The 17,641-nt window shown below is 39.4% G+C and overlaps 1 protein-coding gene across 12 annotated transcripts in view; it reads right to left on the minus strand.

The window, feature by feature from the left end:
• Window positions 1-17,554, minus strand: part of LOC119536983 (eukaryotic initiation factor 4A-II-like) — a 94,919-nt gene extending 77,365 nt beyond the window's left edge. For 6 of the 12 annotated variants that reach the window (XR_005217410.1, XR_005217409.1, XR_005217408.1 and 3 more), the window contains exon 1: window positions 16,683-17,554. The gene's annotated coding sequence lies outside the window, so the exon portion shown is untranslated. Of the gene's footprint in view, window positions 1-16,647 lie in introns of all 12 variants that reach the window. The other 6 variants (XM_037839638.1, XM_037839654.1, XM_037839643.1 and 3 more) reach the window with 1 other exon arrangement.
• Window positions 17,555-17,641: the final 87 nt, after the last annotated feature.

Consider the following 17,641-nt stretch of genomic DNA (forward strand, 5'->3'; position numbering starts at 1 on the left):
TCTGGCTCTGGACCTGCAAAACTTAGAACAAGTTATCTGCTTCCAATATACAAAGGAGGGACAGACATAGGATTAACATTCTCATTGCCATAAGGAGAAACTGAAAGGAAAACAGGGTTTAAGGGAACAAAACAGTTCCTAAAACACGCAGGCATATTTCATTAGATTTCAAAGTCTGAGAGTCATTTACAGACTGGCATTTTTTCCTTGGGGCTTGAGAGAGCGGGAGTCTAACCCTTTCCAAGGGACTTCATGGCAGCCCCTTTCTCTCCAAATGCTGGGGTGAGTGCTCCAACATATCCATACATTGGGGAGACCACCTTCTTCTCGGCTCCACCCTCCTCAAACATCGGGGTGCCACCTGGACTCTGCCATTCTGGGGCAAAGACTCTCCCCTCTCTGAACAGTGGGGTGGCAGCCAGGCTCTCCCCAATCCCCGGGGAATGTGTTCCACTCCCTCTGAGGCCTGGGGTGTCAGCACTCTTCCTGAGCATTGAGGCAGAAGGCCTGCACTCTGCCTCTGGGGCAAACTCACCCTTTCCACATGCATGGGCTGATCCACTCTCCCAGCCCAAGACCTCTTGACTCCAGACCTCAATCTCCATGGCTCTGTCTTTGAATAAATACTTCCTTCAATTTGTCCCTTCTCCAGTCCAGACTGGCAATGTCTTCATCTAAATAGATCTCACAAAAATCATGTTGGCTTGGCATGAAGTACACAGGGGTCGAAACCATCAGACAATAGGACTTTCCACAAATCCTTTCTGGATAACTCCATTTCCAATCCTGGCTTCTACTGAAATGGATGTTGGGGGTACTATGTTTGGTGAAATCCTCACATGGGGCTGTAGCCTCTGGGGTCTCACTTTCTGGAAGCCCAGAATTTTCCAAACTATCAGTTTCTGGTTTGTTCATACCCTAGAGTTCATTTCTCAGCTTAGCTCTGTCCTGTTGCATTTTACTATAAGCTGCAAGCAGAAGCCAGGCTAATTCTGTATTTAGCTTGGAAATCTCATCAGTTAAATATTCCAGGCTGTCATCTGCAAGTTCTGCCTTCCATCCAACACCAGGACACAATGTAGCCAAATTCTCTGCCATGCTAAAACAAGGATTGCCTTTCTTCCAGTTGGCAATGACATATTCATCATTTCTGCTCAAGGCCTCATCAGAAGTATCTATAGAGTCCATATTTCCACAAACAGTCTCTTCAAAGCAATTTAGGCAGTTTAGGCCAGTGTATGGACAGATGAGTAGAAAAATGGGAACAAAAATTAAATGAATAATAGGGGGAATGGAGGGATGGGATGTTTTGGGTGTTCTTTTTTACTTTTATTTTTATTCTTATTTCTATTTTTCTGTAGTAATGAAAATGTTCAAAGATTGATTGTGGTGGGGAGGGGCAAGATGGCGGATTGGTGAGGTGTATGTTTTAGTTACTCCTCCAGGAAACTAGGTAGAAAGCCAGGAACTGCATGGACTGGACACCGCAGAGCAATTTGACTTTGGGCATACTTCATACAACACTCATGAACGCGTCAAACTGCTGAGAACAGCGAAATCTGTAAGTTTTTGTAGCCAGGGGACCCCTGCCCCTCCCTGCCAGGCTCAGTCCTGTGGGAGGAGGGGCCATCAGTGCTGGGAATGAGAAGGGAGAACTGCAGTGGCGGCTCTTATCGGAAACTCATTCTACTGATCCAAACTCCAATCATAGATAGACTGAAACCAGACACCAGAGAATCTGAGAGCAGCCACCCCAGTAGAGAGGAGACAGGGATAGCAAGAAACAGCAAGAAAAGCCCAAAAAGAAAGCGGAGGCTTTTTGGAGTTCTGGTGAACATAGAAAGGGGAAGGGCAGAGCTCAGGCCCTGAGGCTCATATGCAAATCAAATCCCAAAGAAAAACTGGTCTCTCTGCCCCCTGGACTTTTCCTTAATGGCCCTAATTGCTTTGTCTCTTAGCATTTCAAAAACCCATTAGATCTGGGAGGAGGGCCCTTTTTTTTTTTTTAATCTTTTTTTTCTTTTTCTAAAACAATTACTCTAAGAAGCCCAATACAGAAAGCCGTAAAGACTTGCAATTTGTGCAGGTCAAGACAAGAGCAGAACTAAGAGAGCTCTGAGACAAAAGGCAATAATCCAGTGGCTGAGAAAATTCACTAAACACCACAAATTCCCAGAAAAAGGGGGGCATCCACTCAGCAGACTGGGAGCCTCCCTACACAGCCCTGCAGCCCAGAACCGCCCTGGGGGGATGGCACTCACCTGTGACATAGTACAGTAATCCCTCAACAGAGGACCAGGGGGTGCACAGCCTGGAAAAGGGACCCACTCGCAAGTCTCAGGGGCCATACCAAGGACTTGTGGGTCAGCGGCAGAGACAAACTGTGGCAGGACTGAACTGAAGGATTAGACTATTGCAGCAGCTTTAAAACTCTAGGATCACCAGGGAGATTTGATTGTTAGGGCCACCTCCCCTCCCTGACTGCCCAGAAACACGCCCCATATACAGAGCAGGCAATACTAACTACACACGCAAGCTTGGTACACCAGTTGGACCCCACAAGACTCACTCCCCCACTCACCACAAAGGAAAAGTGGGGGAGAACTGGCTTGAGGGGAACAGGTGGCTCGTGGATGTCACATGCTGGTTAGTTAGAGAAAGTGTACCCCACGAAGCTGTAGATCAGACAAATTAGAGATAAGGATTTCAATTGGTCTACAAATCCTAAAAGAACCCTATCAAGTTAAGCAAATGCCAAGAGGCCAAAAACAACAGAAAATTTTAAAGCATATGAAAAAACCAGACGATATAGATAACCCAAGCCCAAGCACCCAAATCAAAAGATCAGAGGAGACACAGTACCTAGAGCAACTAATCGAAGAACTAAAGATGAACAACGAGACCATGGCACAGGATATAAAGGACATGAAGAAGAGCATGGCACAGGATATAAAGGACATCAAGAAGACCCTAGAAGAGCATAAAGAAGACACTGCAAGACTAAATAAAAAAATAGATGATCTTATGGAAATTAAAGAAACTGTTGACCAAATTAAAAAGATTCTGGATACTCATAGTACAAGACTGGAGGAAGTTGAACAATGAATCAGTGACCTCGAAGATGACAGAATGGAAAATGAAAGCACAAAAGAAAGAATGGGGAAAAAGATCGCAAAAATTGAAATGGACCTCAGGAATATGATAGATAATACAAAACGTCCAAATATAAGACTCATTTGTGTTCCAGAAAGGGAAGAAAAGGGTAAAGGTCTAGGAAGAGTATTCAAAGAAATTGTTGGGGAAAACTTCCCAAATCTTCTAAACAACATAAATACACAACTCATAAATGCCCAGCAAACTCCAAATAGAAGAAATCCAAATAAACCCACTCCGAGACATATTCTGATCACACTGTCAAATACAGAAGAGAAGGAGCAAGTTCTGAAAGCAGCAAGAGAAAAGCAATTCACCACATACAAAGGAAACAGCGTAAGACTAAGTAGTGACTACTCAGCAGGCACCATGGAGGCAATAAGGCAGTGGCATGACATATTTAAAATTCTGAGTGAGAAAAGTTTCCAACCAAGAATACTTTATCCAGCAAAGCTCTCCTTCAAATTTGAGGGAGAGCTTAAATTTTTCACAGACAAACAAATGCTGAGAGAATTTGCTAACAAGAGACCTGCCCTAATGGACATACTAAAGGGAGCCTTACACACAGAGAAACAAAGGAAGGACAGAGAGACATGGAGAAAGGTTCAGTACCAAAGAGATTCAGTATGGGTACATTAAAGGATATTAAGAAAGAGAGGGAAAAATATATATTACAAACATAAACCAAAGGATAAGATGGCTGATTCAAGAAATGCCTTCATGGTTATAACATTGAATGTAAATGGATTAAACTCACCAATTAAAAGATACAGATTCGCAGAACGGATCAAAAAAAGAAATGAACCATCAATATGCTGCATACAAGAGACTCATCTTAGACACAGGGACACAAAGAAATTGAAAGTGAAAGGATGAAAAAAAATATTTCATGCCAGCTACAGCCAAAAGAAAGCAGGTGTAGCAATATTAATCTCAGATAAAATAGACTTTAAATGCAGGGATGTTTTGAGAGACAAAGAAGGCCACTACATACTAATAAAACGGGCAATTCAACAGGAAGAAATGACAATCATAAATGTTTATGCACCCAATCAAGGTGCCACAAAATACATGAGAGAAACACTGGCAAAACTAAAGGAAGCAATTGATGTTTCCACAATAATTGTGGGGGACTTGAACACATCACTCTCTCCTATAGATAGATCAACCAGACAGAAGACCAATAAGGAAACTGAAAATCTAAAGAATCTGATAAATGAACTGGATTTAACAGACATATATAGAACATTACATCCCAGATCACCAAGATACACATTTTTCTCTAGCGCTCACAGAGCTTTCTCCAGAATTGATCATATGCTGGGACATAAAACAAGCCTCAATAAATTTAAAAATATTGAAATTATACAAAGCACATTCTCTGACCACAATGGCATAGAATTAGAAGTCAATAACCATCAGAGACTTAGAAAATTCACAAATACCTGGAGGTTAAACAACACACTCCTAAACAATCAGTGGGTTAAAGAAGAAATAGCAAGAGAAATTGCTAAATATATAGAGACGAATGAAAATGAGAACACAACATACCAAAACCTATGGGATGCAGCAAAAGCAGTACTGAAGGGGAAATTTATAGCACTAAATGCATATATTAAAAAGGAAGAAAGAGCCAAAATCAAAGAACTAATGGATCAACTGAAGAAGCAAGAAAATGAACAGCAAACCAATCCTAAACCAAGTAGAAGAAAAGAAATAACAAGGATTAAAGCAGAAATAAATGCCATAGAGAACAAAAAAACAATAGAGAGGATAAATAACACCAAAAATTGGTTCTTTGAGAAGATCAACAAGATTGACAAGCCCCTAGCTAGACTGACAAAATCAAAAAGAGAGAAGACCCATATAAACAAGATAATGAATGAGAACGGTGACATTACTGCAGATCCTGAAGAAATTTAAAAAATTATAAGGGGATACTATGAACAACTGTATGCCAACAAACTGGATAATGTAGAGGAAATGGGCAATTTCCTGGAAACATATGAACAACCTAGACTGAACAGAGAAGACACAGAAGACCTCAACCAACCAATCACAAGCAAAGAGATCCAATCAGTCATCAAAAAGCTTCCCACAAATAAATGCCCAGGGCCAGATGACTTCACAGGGGAATTCTACCAAACTTTCCAAAAAGAACTGACATCAATCTTCCTTAAAATCTTTCAAAACATTGAAGAGAGTGGAACACTACCTAACTCATTTTATGAAGCTAACATCAATCTAATACCAAAACCAGGCAAAGATGCTACAAAAAAGGAAAACTACCGGCCAATCTCCCTAATGAATATAGATGCAAAAATTCTCAACAAAATACTTGCAAATTGAATCCAAAGACACATTAAAAAAATCACACCATGACCAAGTGGGGTTCATTCCAGGCATGCAAGGATGGTTCAGCATAAGAAAATCAATCAATGTATTACAACACATTAACAAATCAGAAGGGAAAAATCAAATGATCATCTCAATAGATACTCAAAAAGCATTCGACAAAATCCAACATCCCTTTTTGATAAAAACACTTCAAAAGGTAGGAATTGAAGGAAACTTCCTCAATATTATAAAGAGCATATATGAAAAACCCACAGCCAGCATAGTACTCAATGGTGAGAGACTGAAAGTCTTCCCACTAAGATCAGGAACAAGACAAGGATGCCCGCTGTCACCACTGTTACTCAACATTGTGCTGGAAGTGCTAGCCAGGGCAATCCAGCAAGACAAAGAAATAAAAGGCATCCAAATTGGAAAAGAAGAAGTAAAACTGTCATTGTCTGCAGATGATATGATCTTATATCTGGAAAACCCCGAGAAATCGACAATATAGCTACTAGAGCTAATAAACAAATTTAGCAAAGTAGCGGGATACAAGATTAATGCACATAAGTCAGTAATGTTTCTATATGCTAGAGACACTGAAGAGACACTCAAGAAAAAGATACCATTTTCAATAGCAACTAAAAAAATCAAGTACCTAGGAATAAACTTAACCAAAGATGTAAAACACCTATACAAAGAAAACTACATAACTCTACTAAAAGAAATAGAAGGGGACCTTAAAAGATGGAAAAATATTCCATGTTCATGGATAGGAAGGCTAAATGTCATTAAGATGTCAATTCTACCCAAACTTATCTACAGATTCAATGCAATCCCAATCAAAATTCCAACAACCTACTTTGCAGACTTGGAAAAGCTAGTTATCAAATTTGTTTGGAAAGGGAAGATGCCTTGAATCTCTAAAGACACTCTAAAAAAGAAAAACGAAGTGGGAGACTTACACTCCCTGACTTTGAAGCTTATTATAAAGCCACAGTTGTCAAAACAGCATGGTACTGGCACAAAGATAGACATACAGATCAATGGATTCGAATTGAGAATTCAGAGATAGACCCCCAGATCTATGGCCGACTGATCTTTGATAAGGCCCCCAAAGTCAATGAACTGGGTCATAATGGTCTTTTCAACAAATGGGGCTGGGAGAGTTGGATATCCATATCCAAAAGAATGAAAGAGGACCCCTACCTCACCCCCTACACAAAAATTAACTCAAAATAGACCAAAGATCTGAATATAAAAGAAAGTACCATAAAACTCCTAGAAGATAATGTAGGAAAACATCTTCAAGACCTTGTATTAGGCAGCCACTTCCTAGACTTTACACCCAAAGCACAAGCAACAAAAGAGAAAATAGATAAATGGGAACTCTTCAAGCTTAGAAGTTTCTGTACCTCAAAGGAATTTCTCAAAAAGGTAAAGAGGCAGCCAACTCAATGGGAAAAAATTTTTGGAAACCATGTATCTGACAAAAGACTGATATCTTGCATATATAAAGAAATCCTACAACTCAATGACAATAGTACAGTCGGCCCAATTATAAAATGGGCAAAAGATATGAAAAGACACTTCTCTGAAGAGGAAATACAAATGGCCAAGAAACACATGAAAAAATGTTCAGTTTCACTAGCTATTAGAGAGATGCAAATTAAGACCACAATGAGATACCATCTCACACCAATTAGAATGGCTGCCATTAAACAAACAGGAAACTACAAATGCTGGATGGGATGTGGAGAAATTGGAACTCTTATTCATTGTTGGTGGGACTGTATAATGGTTCAGCCACTCTGGAAATCAGTCTGGCAGTCCCTTAGAAAACTAGATATAGAGTTACCCTTCGATCCAGCGATTGCACTTCTCGGTATATACCTGGAAGATAGGAGGGCAGTGACACGAACAGATATCTGCATGTCAATGTTCATAGCAGCATTATTCACAATTGCCAAGAGATGGAAACAACCCAAATGTTCTTCAACAGAAGAGTGGATAAATAAAATGTGGTATATACACATGATAGAATACTACACGGCAGTAAGAAGGAACAATGTTGTGAAACATATGACAACATGGATGAATCTTGAAGACATAATGCTGAGCGAAATAAGCCAGGCACAAAAAGACAAATATTATATGCTACCACTAATGTGAACTTTGAAAAATGTAAAACAAATGTTTTATAATGTTGAATGTAGGGGAACTAGAGATAGAGAGTAATTAAGAAAGGGGGAACAATAATCCAATAAGAACAGATAAGCTATTGTGGGTAAATTTAGCATTCTGGGAATGCCCAGGAATGACTATGGTCTGTTAATTTCTGATGGGTATAGTAGGAACAAGTTCACAGAAATGTTGCTATATCAGGTTACTTTCTTGGGGTAGAGTAGGAACATGTTGGAAGTAAAGTAGTTAGCTTAGGTTAGTTGTCTTTTTCTTACTCCCTTGTTGTGGTCTCTTTGAAATGTTCTTTTATTGTATGTTTTTTAAAATTTTTAAAATTTTTTTAAATTTTTCATACAGTTTATTTAAAAAAAAAAACAAAACAAGGAAAAAAATATGCAGAGCCCCCTTGAGGAGCCTGTGGAGAATGCAGGGGTATTGGCCTGCCCTAGCGCGATGGTTTCTAACATGCCCACAGACATAGGGGACTGGTGGTTTGATGGGTTGAGCCCTCTACCAGAGGATTTGCCCTCGGGAAGCCTGTGCTGCAAAGGAGAGGCTAGGCCTCCCTATAATTGTGCCTAAGAGCCTCCTCCCGAATGCCTCTTTGTTGCTCAGATGTGGCCCTCTCTCTCTACCTAAGCCAACTTGAAAGGTGAAATCACTGCCCTCCCCCCTACGTGGAATCAGACACCCAGGGGAGTGAATCTCCCTGGCAACGTGGAATATGACTCCTGGGGAGGAATGTAGAACTGGCATCGTGGGATGGAGAATATCTTCGTGACCAAAAGGGGGATGTGAAAGGAAATGAAATAAACTTCAGTGGCAGAGAGATTCCAAAAGGAGCCGAGAGGTCACTCTGGTGGGCACTCTTATGCACAATATAGACAACCCTTTTTAGATTCTAATGAATTGGGGTAGCTGGTGGTAGATACCTGAAACTATCAAACTACAACCCAGAAACCATGAATCTTGAAGACAATTGTATAAAAATGTAGCTTATGAGGGGTGACAATGGGATTGGGAAAGCCATAAGGACCACACTCCCCTCTGTCTAGATTATGGATGGATGAGTAGAAAAATAGGGGAAGGAAAGAAACAAACAAAGGCACCCAGTGTTTTTTTTCACTTATTTGCTCTTTTGCACTTATTTGCTCTTTTTCACTTTAATTATTATTCTTGTTATTTTTGTGTGTGTGGTAATGAAGGTGTCATGGATTGATTTTGGTGATGAATGTACAACTATGTAATGGTACTGTGAACAATCGAATGTACGATTTGTTTTGTATGACTGCATGGTATTTGAATATATCTCAATAAAATGAATATTAAAAAAAGATTGTGGTGATGAATGCATAACTGTATGATGGTACTACGAACAACTGATTGTACACTTGGATGATTGCATGGTGTGTGAATATATCTCAAATTTGAATTAAAAGTATTTAAAAAAAGAGCTGGGGTAGCTATACTAATATCAGATAAAATAGACTTGAAGGAAAAAACAGTTATGATGGACAAAGATGGTCATTATACACTGATAAAGGGATCAATTCAACAAGAAGATGTTTTATATATATATATATATATATATATATATATATATATACACACACATGTATGTATGTATGTATGTGTGTATGTATATTCTACATTATTAGTAGGAGACTTGAATATACCACTTTCAATAATGGATAGAGCATCTAGACAGAATATCAATAAGGATAGAAAAGACTTGGATGATACTCTAAACCACCCAGATCTATGAGACAGATCTACAACACTTCACCCAACAGCAACAGAATACACATTCTTCTCAAGTGCACATGCATCCTTTCCAGTATAGAAAGTATATCAGGTCAAAAAACAAGTCTCAGTAAATTAAAAAATATTGAAATCATATAATGTATCCTCTCTGACCACAAAGGGATGAAGCTAGAAATCAACAACAGAAGGAGAACTGGAAAACTCTGAAATATGTGGCAATGAAATTATGTACTCTGAAACAACCAATGGACCAAAGAAGGAATTACAAGGGAAATTAGGAAAATGAAAATGGAAACATAACATACTGAAACTTATGGGATGCAGCAAAGGCAGTGCTAAAAAGGAAATTTATAGCTTTAAATTCTTACATTAAAAAAGAAGAGAGATCTCAAATCACAGACCTAACCTCACAACTAGAGGATCTAAAAAAAGAGGCACAAACTAAACCCAAAGGGAGCAGAAGAATGGAAATACAAAAGATTAGAGTGGAGGTAAGTAAAATTGGGAATAAAAAAAAAATAAAGAAAATCAACCAAACCAAAAGTTGGCCTTTGAAAAGATCAGTGATAGCTAGACTCACAGGGAAAAAAAGAGAGGGGATGCAAATAACTAAAATCAGAAATTAAAGGGGGGTACATTAGTACTGACCCACAGAAATGAAACGGGTTATAAGAAGATACTATGAACAACTGTACACCAACAAATTAGATAACCTAGATGAAATGGACAAATTCATAGAAACATACAACTACCTACACTGACTCAGGAAGAAATAGATTACATCAGACCAGTAAGTAGTAAACAGATTGAATCAGTAATCAATAACCTCCCAACAAAGAAAAGACCAGGACCATCAGATGTCTTCCATGGTGAATTTTATCAAACATCCTATGAAGAATTAATACCAATCCTGCTCAAACTCTTCCAACAAAATTGAAGAGGAAGGAACAATTCCTAACTCATTATTTGATGCCAACATCACTGTAATATCAAAGCCAGATAAAGATACCACAAGAAAAGAAAATTACAGACCAGTATCTTTTATGAATATTTTGCTGGTTTGTATATATTATGTCCCCCAGAAAAAGCCATATTCTTTGATGCAATCTTGTGGGGGAAGACATATTAGTGTTGATTAGGTTGGAACCTATTGCTTCAGTGTTTCCACGGAGATGTGACTCAATCAACTGTGGGCAAGAACTTTCATTGGATTATTTCCATAGAGGTGTTGCCCCACCCATTCAGGGTGGGTCTTTATTGGAACACTGGAGTACTTTATTTATTTATTTATTTATTTTGGTGTACTTTAAAAAGAACCACGCAGGCCCAGATGCTGCTGCAGATGAGATATTTCAAAGACAGCCGTTGAAAGCAGACTTCATTGGATCACCGGAGTAAGTAAGTATGTATGTATGTATGTTTGTTTATTTATTTATTTATTTATTTTGGAATACTTTAAAAAGAACCACACAGGCCCAGATGCTGCTGCAGATGAGAGACAGTTCGAAGACGGCCGTTGAAAGCAGACTTTTGCTCCCGAGAAGCTAAGAGGACAAATGCCCCAAGAGCAACTGAGAGTGACATTTTGAAGAGCAGCTGCAGATAAGACAGGACAAAACACCCCAAGAGCAACATTTTGGAGAATGCCATTTTGAAACACAACCTGGGAGCAAGTGAACACCAGCCATGTGCCTTCTGAGCTAACAGAGGTTTTTCAGATGTCAATAGCCTTTCTCCAGTGAAGGTACCCGATTGTTGATGTCCTACTTTGGACACTTTATGGCCTTAAGAGTGTAACTTTGTAACCAAATAAACCCCTTTTATAAAAGCCAGTCCATTTCTGATGTTTTGCAAAAAGGCAGCATTAGCAAACCGGAACAAATAAAGATGAAAAAACCCTGAATAAAATACTGGCAGACTGAATCCAGCAGCACTTGATCAAGTGGGACTCATCCTAGGTATTCAAGGTTGGTTCAACACAAGAAAATCAACTACTGTAATACACCACATCACTAGAATGAAGGAAAGAAAACCTGTGATCATCTTGATGCAGAAAAGCATTGGACAAAATCCAGCACTGCTTCTTGTTAAAAATACTTGGAAAACTAGAAATAGAAGAAACTTTCCTCAACATGGTATAGGGCATATATAAACAACCCATTGCTAACATCACACTTAATGGTGAAAGACTTAAAGCTTTCCCTCTAATATCAGGAACAAGATAAGGATGCCCACTGTCGCCACTGTTACTGAACATTGTACTAGAAGTTCAAGCCAGAGCAATTAGGCAAGAAAAAAAAATAAAAAGCATCCAAATTAGAAAGGAAGAAGTAAAATGTTCTGTATTTGTAGATGACATTATCCTATAAATAAAAGTTTCAAAGAGTCTCCAAGAGAGCTACTAGAACTAGTAAATGAATTGAGCAAAGTGGTGGAATATAAGATCAACACACAAAATTCAGTAGTGTTTCTTTACACTGGTAATGAACAACCTAAAGAGGAAATCAAGAAAAAAATTCCATTTACAATAGAAACTAAAAGAAGCAAATATCTGGAATAAATTCATCCAAGGATGTAAATGATTTATACATAGAGAATTAAAAAACATTGCTAAAAGAAATCAAAGAAGACCTAAATAAATGGAAGTTCATTCCATGTTCATGCATTGGAAGGCTAACGATTATTAAGATGTCAAAACTATCAAAAGGAATTTACAAATTCAAGGCAATCCCACAACCAAAATTCCAACAACCTTCTTTACAGAAATGGAAAAGCCAATCATCAATCTATATGAAAATGTAATGGGTCTTAAATAGTCAAAACCATCTTAAAACAAAAAAAGAAGAATGAAGTTGGGGAACTCACACTTCCTGATTTACAAAGCTGCATATATCAAAACAGCATGGTACTGGCAAAAGGACAGACATATAGACCAACAGAGTCAAATTGAGAGTTCAGAAATAAACCTTCACTTCTATGGCCAATTGATTCTGGCAAGGGTGCCAAGTCCACTCAAGGGAAAGAACAGTCTCATCAACAAATGGCCCTGGTAAAACTGGGTATCCATATACAAAAGAATACAGGTAGTCCTCACATCATTTACAAAATTAACCCAAAATGGAGCAAAGACCTAAACGTAAGAGCCCAAACTATACAACTCCTAGAAGAAAACATAGGGAGACATCTTCAGGACCTTGTTTTAGGCAGAGTTTTCTTAGACTTTACAACTAAAGCAAGAAAACCAAAAACAGATAAATGGAACTTAATCACAATTAAAATTTTTGTGCATCAAAGGTCTTTATCATGAGAGTAAAAGGACAATATACAGAATGGGAGAAAATATTTGAAACCCACATATCTGATAAGGGTTTAATATCCAGAATACATAAAGAAAATTTACAACTCAACAATAAAAAGAAAAATAACTGAATTTTAAAAAGGGCAAAAGACTTGAATAGACATTTCTTCAAAGAAGATATACAAATGGCCAAAAAAGCACACGAAAAGATGCCCAATATCTTTAGTCATCAGGGAACTGCAAAGCAAAACCATAATGAGATACCATTCCACACCCACTAGAATGACTACAATTAAAAAAACAGAAAATAAAAAGTGTTGGAGAGGATGTGGAGAAGTAAATACACTCATTCTTTGTTGGTGAGAATATAAAATGGTGCAGCCACTGTGGAAAATTCTTTGCTGGTACCTCAGAAAGTTAAGTATGGAATTACCATATGAACTGGCATTCCCTCTTCTAGTATTGAAAGCAGGGACTTGAACAGATATTTGCACACTGACGTCCATTGCAGCATTATTCACAATTGCTGAAAGATGGAAGCAATCCAATTGTCCATCACACTGAGGAGTAGATAAACGAAATGTGGTATACCTATACAATGGTATATTATCCAGCCATGAAAAGGAATTAAGTTCTGATATATACGACAACATGGAGGAACCCTGAAGACATCATGTTGATGAAATAAGCCAGAGACAAAAGGACAAATATTATAAGATATCACTGATATGAAATAATTAGAATAAGCAAATTCACAGACAGAAATTAGAATACAGGTATCAGGAGATCAGAAGTGGGTAGGGAATATGGGGTTAAGGCTTAAAATTTACCAAGTTTCTATTTGGGACAATGGAAAAGTTTTGGTAATGTATGGTGGTGATGGTAGCACAACAATGTAAATGTAATTAACACCATTGAATTATGTATTTGAACATGGTTAAAAGGGGGAATTTTAGGATGTATACATGTTACAAGAATAAAAATTAAAAACCAAACCAAACTAAACCATAGGACCATAGAACACAGTGAATTCTAATGTAAACTCTGGACTATATTTATAGTATAATTATAATAACATTGTTTTACCAATTGTACAAAGGTACCACACTAATACAAACTGTTAATAGGGAAAACTTTGTGTGTAATGGGATATATGGGAACTCTGTATTTTTTTGCATGGTTTTTCTGTAAAACTACAACTTCTCTAATTAGAAAAAGTTAAATTAACACCAGATTATTTTTCAAAAATAGTGAAACAGCACTATATGTATACTGATATGGAACCTTCTCTAAAATAAACTGAAGAATAAAAAAAGCAAGAAGAAGAAATTAAGAAATTAAGCTACAATTTGTGTAAAAAAACTAAAAGAAAACACACAAATATGTCCATGTGAGCTCAGATGTTTCCTCTGGGAAGGAAAATATGGTGGCTCAGAAAGAGGGGAAGAGGGAGTTCTTCTTCATTATATACTGATTTTTGAATCTTATACTTACCTGTATGCTTTAGTTATTCAAAAACATTTGGAATATTGTGTGATTCCAATTATTTAAAATATCTTAAATAAGTAAATTCATAGATGGAAAGTATATTAGAGGTTACCAGGGGCTGGGGGCAGGAGGAATGGAGAGTTATTGCCTAATAGAAACACAGTTTCTGTCTGGAGTAATGAAAAAATTTTGGAATGGTTGGTGGTGATAGTAGCACAACACTGTAAATGTAATTAATGCCACTGAATTGTACCTGGTTAAGATGGCCAATTTTATGTTCTATATGTATGTGTATATATAATAAAATACATATATAATAAAAAATACACCAAATAATTTTTAAAATCCCAAACGGTTATGCCTCTGAGTGGTGGAATTACGGTTGATTCTCCATCCCTCTTCCTCCCTAGTTTTCTGTACTTTGCTAAGATGTTCTACAAAGAAATGCATTATTTTGACAATGAGATTAAAACCAAGAAAGGATATATATGGAGAGGACTGGAAGTGCAGAGATGGGGGCATGTATGCTACATCCCCATGTGTGTGTACCTGCATGTACAGAAGCACCCCTGTGCCAGGAAGGCAGGCTGACTTCAGAATACAGAAAGATATAAATTATTAAAATTTTGCAGTATTTACCTCATTTATTCTTCTTGTTCAGGAATGTAAAATCACAGATAATATGATGTTTCATCCCCCAAAACTTTAATTACATTTCTAAAAAAATAAGGACATCTTACATTTCCACAACACCATCATTATATTTAAGAAAGTTAATGCTAGTTTCTTTTTATCATCCAATACTCTGTCCATATTCAAATTTCCTCAAGTTGGACCATCGGTTAAAAAAATGAAATACAGTAGAAAATATTTCAGGGGTTTGCATGTAGTAAGGGAAAAAATTGTTCCATACAACTTTTGTTTTTTAATCATTCATTTATGTGTCACATGTATCGTAATGCAAAATACAAATCTTACTATGGTTTGTGGTCTAAGTCTGAAGAGCTCTGCTAGTGCTAGGTACTCAAAATGTAGTCCCAGGGCCAGCAGCATCAGTATCACCTGCTGCTTGTGAGAAATGCAGATTCTCAGGCCCCCACCCAAGATTTCTGAATCTGAAACTGGGGGGCTGGGGTGGGTCCAGGAATCTGTGTTTTTAAAGTCCTTCAGGTGATTCTGCTTAAGTATGAGAACCACTGATGCAGACTAAGCTGGGTGGTCCAGGTGGTGCTCCAGGCGTCACTCATTCTCACCTGTGGCACAGCGAGCTGAGGAGGTCAGTATCAGCTGTGTTACTCTCTCAGGTGGATCCTTTATCTTTCTCTTTGTCAGAGTCCAAGCTGTCATTCCATCATCGGGGAGGCAGAATCTAGCTTTTGGCAGTGCTTGGAGGATTGCTCTTTCCAAGCTCAGGCAAATCCTTACCTGGAGGCAGAGAATGGCCCTAGGTTCTTACTGCTCAAAGTGAGCTCCCTGCACAAGCAACATCTGTAAAATGAGGCTTAAACCCTTAGGTTTTTGCAGAGCTTTCAAACCAGACACAGAGCCCTCACTTTAAAAATGGCGGTTGATGTTGCTGTTACCCAACAGTGTGTATCTCAACCCTGGGCACATGATAGATGCTCAATAGACGTAACTGATTAACTGACTCATAGGAGAGAGAGGGAATATATTCTTGCTTGTTCCTCTGAGTTTTGCCATATAAAAGAGCAATATGTTTTAGCAGAGCCAGGGAGCCACAAAATAGACCACAATTAGGAGGAAGAAAAGGAGGCAGGGAGGGGAGAAGGGAGGAGAGGAGGAAAGGCAGGAAGGACGTCAATATTCCTAAGAGCCATGGAGACGAAGAGCATTTTCTCTGAGGAACAAGGAGGCTGGGCTATTGAACTCCAAGTGGTCATTTCTACTTAGTCATCATTATAGCATGAGCTGGAAAAGGGAACCTGGAGATCACAGACCCACTCCTTCACCCAACAGGTGAGGCAGCTGAGGCTGTGGTAGTGTAAAAGTTAGAAATGGAAAGAATCAGTTCCTGATGACAGGCACTGCCTACCACAGACTGCCATTAGCTCCAACTTATTTATCTCCATGGAAACCTTTGAAGATTTGTGAAGGTGCAGAAGATATGCAAAAGAAACAGCACTCTAAGTATAATTTGTTTTTCCTTTCCTTTTCATATTCTTGCTTAGTCCTATTTGAAAGCCTCCCCCTTCCTCTTCTTCTCCCCCATTCTCTTTCCCTTTTCATGATTCGCACACCTAAGCTTTAGTCCCCACCCAGTAAGCTGAGGTCCCTCAAAAATATTTGTGACCACAGAATAGCCAGAAACCACCATGGAAATACAATCCAAAACTGTCTCTCCTCTGGTCCGTAACCTTTTTCTGAATCTCTTACAAGAAGTGGCTATAAAATGGTTACTCTACCTGGGCAAGCAGAGTGCAAAGTGCTCAAATCTTACCAGAAGGAGGAACCGCCACACATCTCACGTCACACGTGGGCTAACATCTCTTAACCACAGTCCACAACTGTTCAGAAAGCATTTAAAAATGCCTTAAGCTTCTGGGGTGAGTGGTTAGTACTAGAAATTGGATCCAGGGCTTTTGGGACTTGGCTATTTGAATGTTGAAGAGGAATGGGATAGCTGAGAGTGCTGGCATAAGTGGCTGGTACTGCCGCTAGCACGGTCGGGTATTCGGCGTCCTCCCGCAGTAGAATAAACTAGGGCACAACCTGACCAGATTCGTGTCTGCTCAGGTTTTCCCCACAGAGCCCCGCTGAACGGGGTTACCGTCTTTCGCAGCTATTCAGGTAGTATCTGCAGCCACGCAAGGAAGCCGCCGGACAGCGTCTACCACCAGAGAGCCCATCTGAGAAGGAGCCCCTCGGGCTGATGGGGGAGCGGGACCGGTTTGGAGCTGTGCCCCAGCCTTTCAGGAAAGGATTACCACGAGTGGTAGGTGGCAAACGGAGCCGTGGCGCACACGAGTAGCTGCAAAAGGAAAAGGCTCACACGGTGGCGACCTGTGTGCGCAGAAGCGTGTCCATCCCAGTCCATTCACAGTCCGTGCTCCCGCTCCAAGCGCGGGTATGTCCAGCCGAGGCTGATAACGGCCTAACACAAGCCCTAACGGGGGGTGGGAGGGGGGAACAAACTCCAAATACCCCACCCCCAAAACGGCCAGCCCAGCCCGTAGTCAGGAGACGGTGGCGGGCAATCCGGCCTCACCCAGTTTTCCTCCTCGCGTCCTGGAGGATGGCTGCACCCCTCCCAGGCACCCTCTCCTCGTCTCGGCCTCTCCGTGGATATTGGGCTGGGAAGGAAGAGGAGTCCCTGGAAAAGAAGCCGAGAGCGAGAGGGCGCGCACCTGCAGCAGACTCTGGTGCTGGCAGGAGCGCCAGTCTGCTGTCTCTCCCAGA

Source organism: Choloepus didactylus, chromosome 1 (assembly GCF_015220235.1).
Source record: "Choloepus didactylus isolate mChoDid1 chromosome 1, mChoDid1.pri, whole genome shotgun sequence".
Taxonomy (NCBI): Eukaryota; Metazoa; Chordata; class Mammalia; order Pilosa; family Megalonychidae; genus Choloepus; species Choloepus didactylus.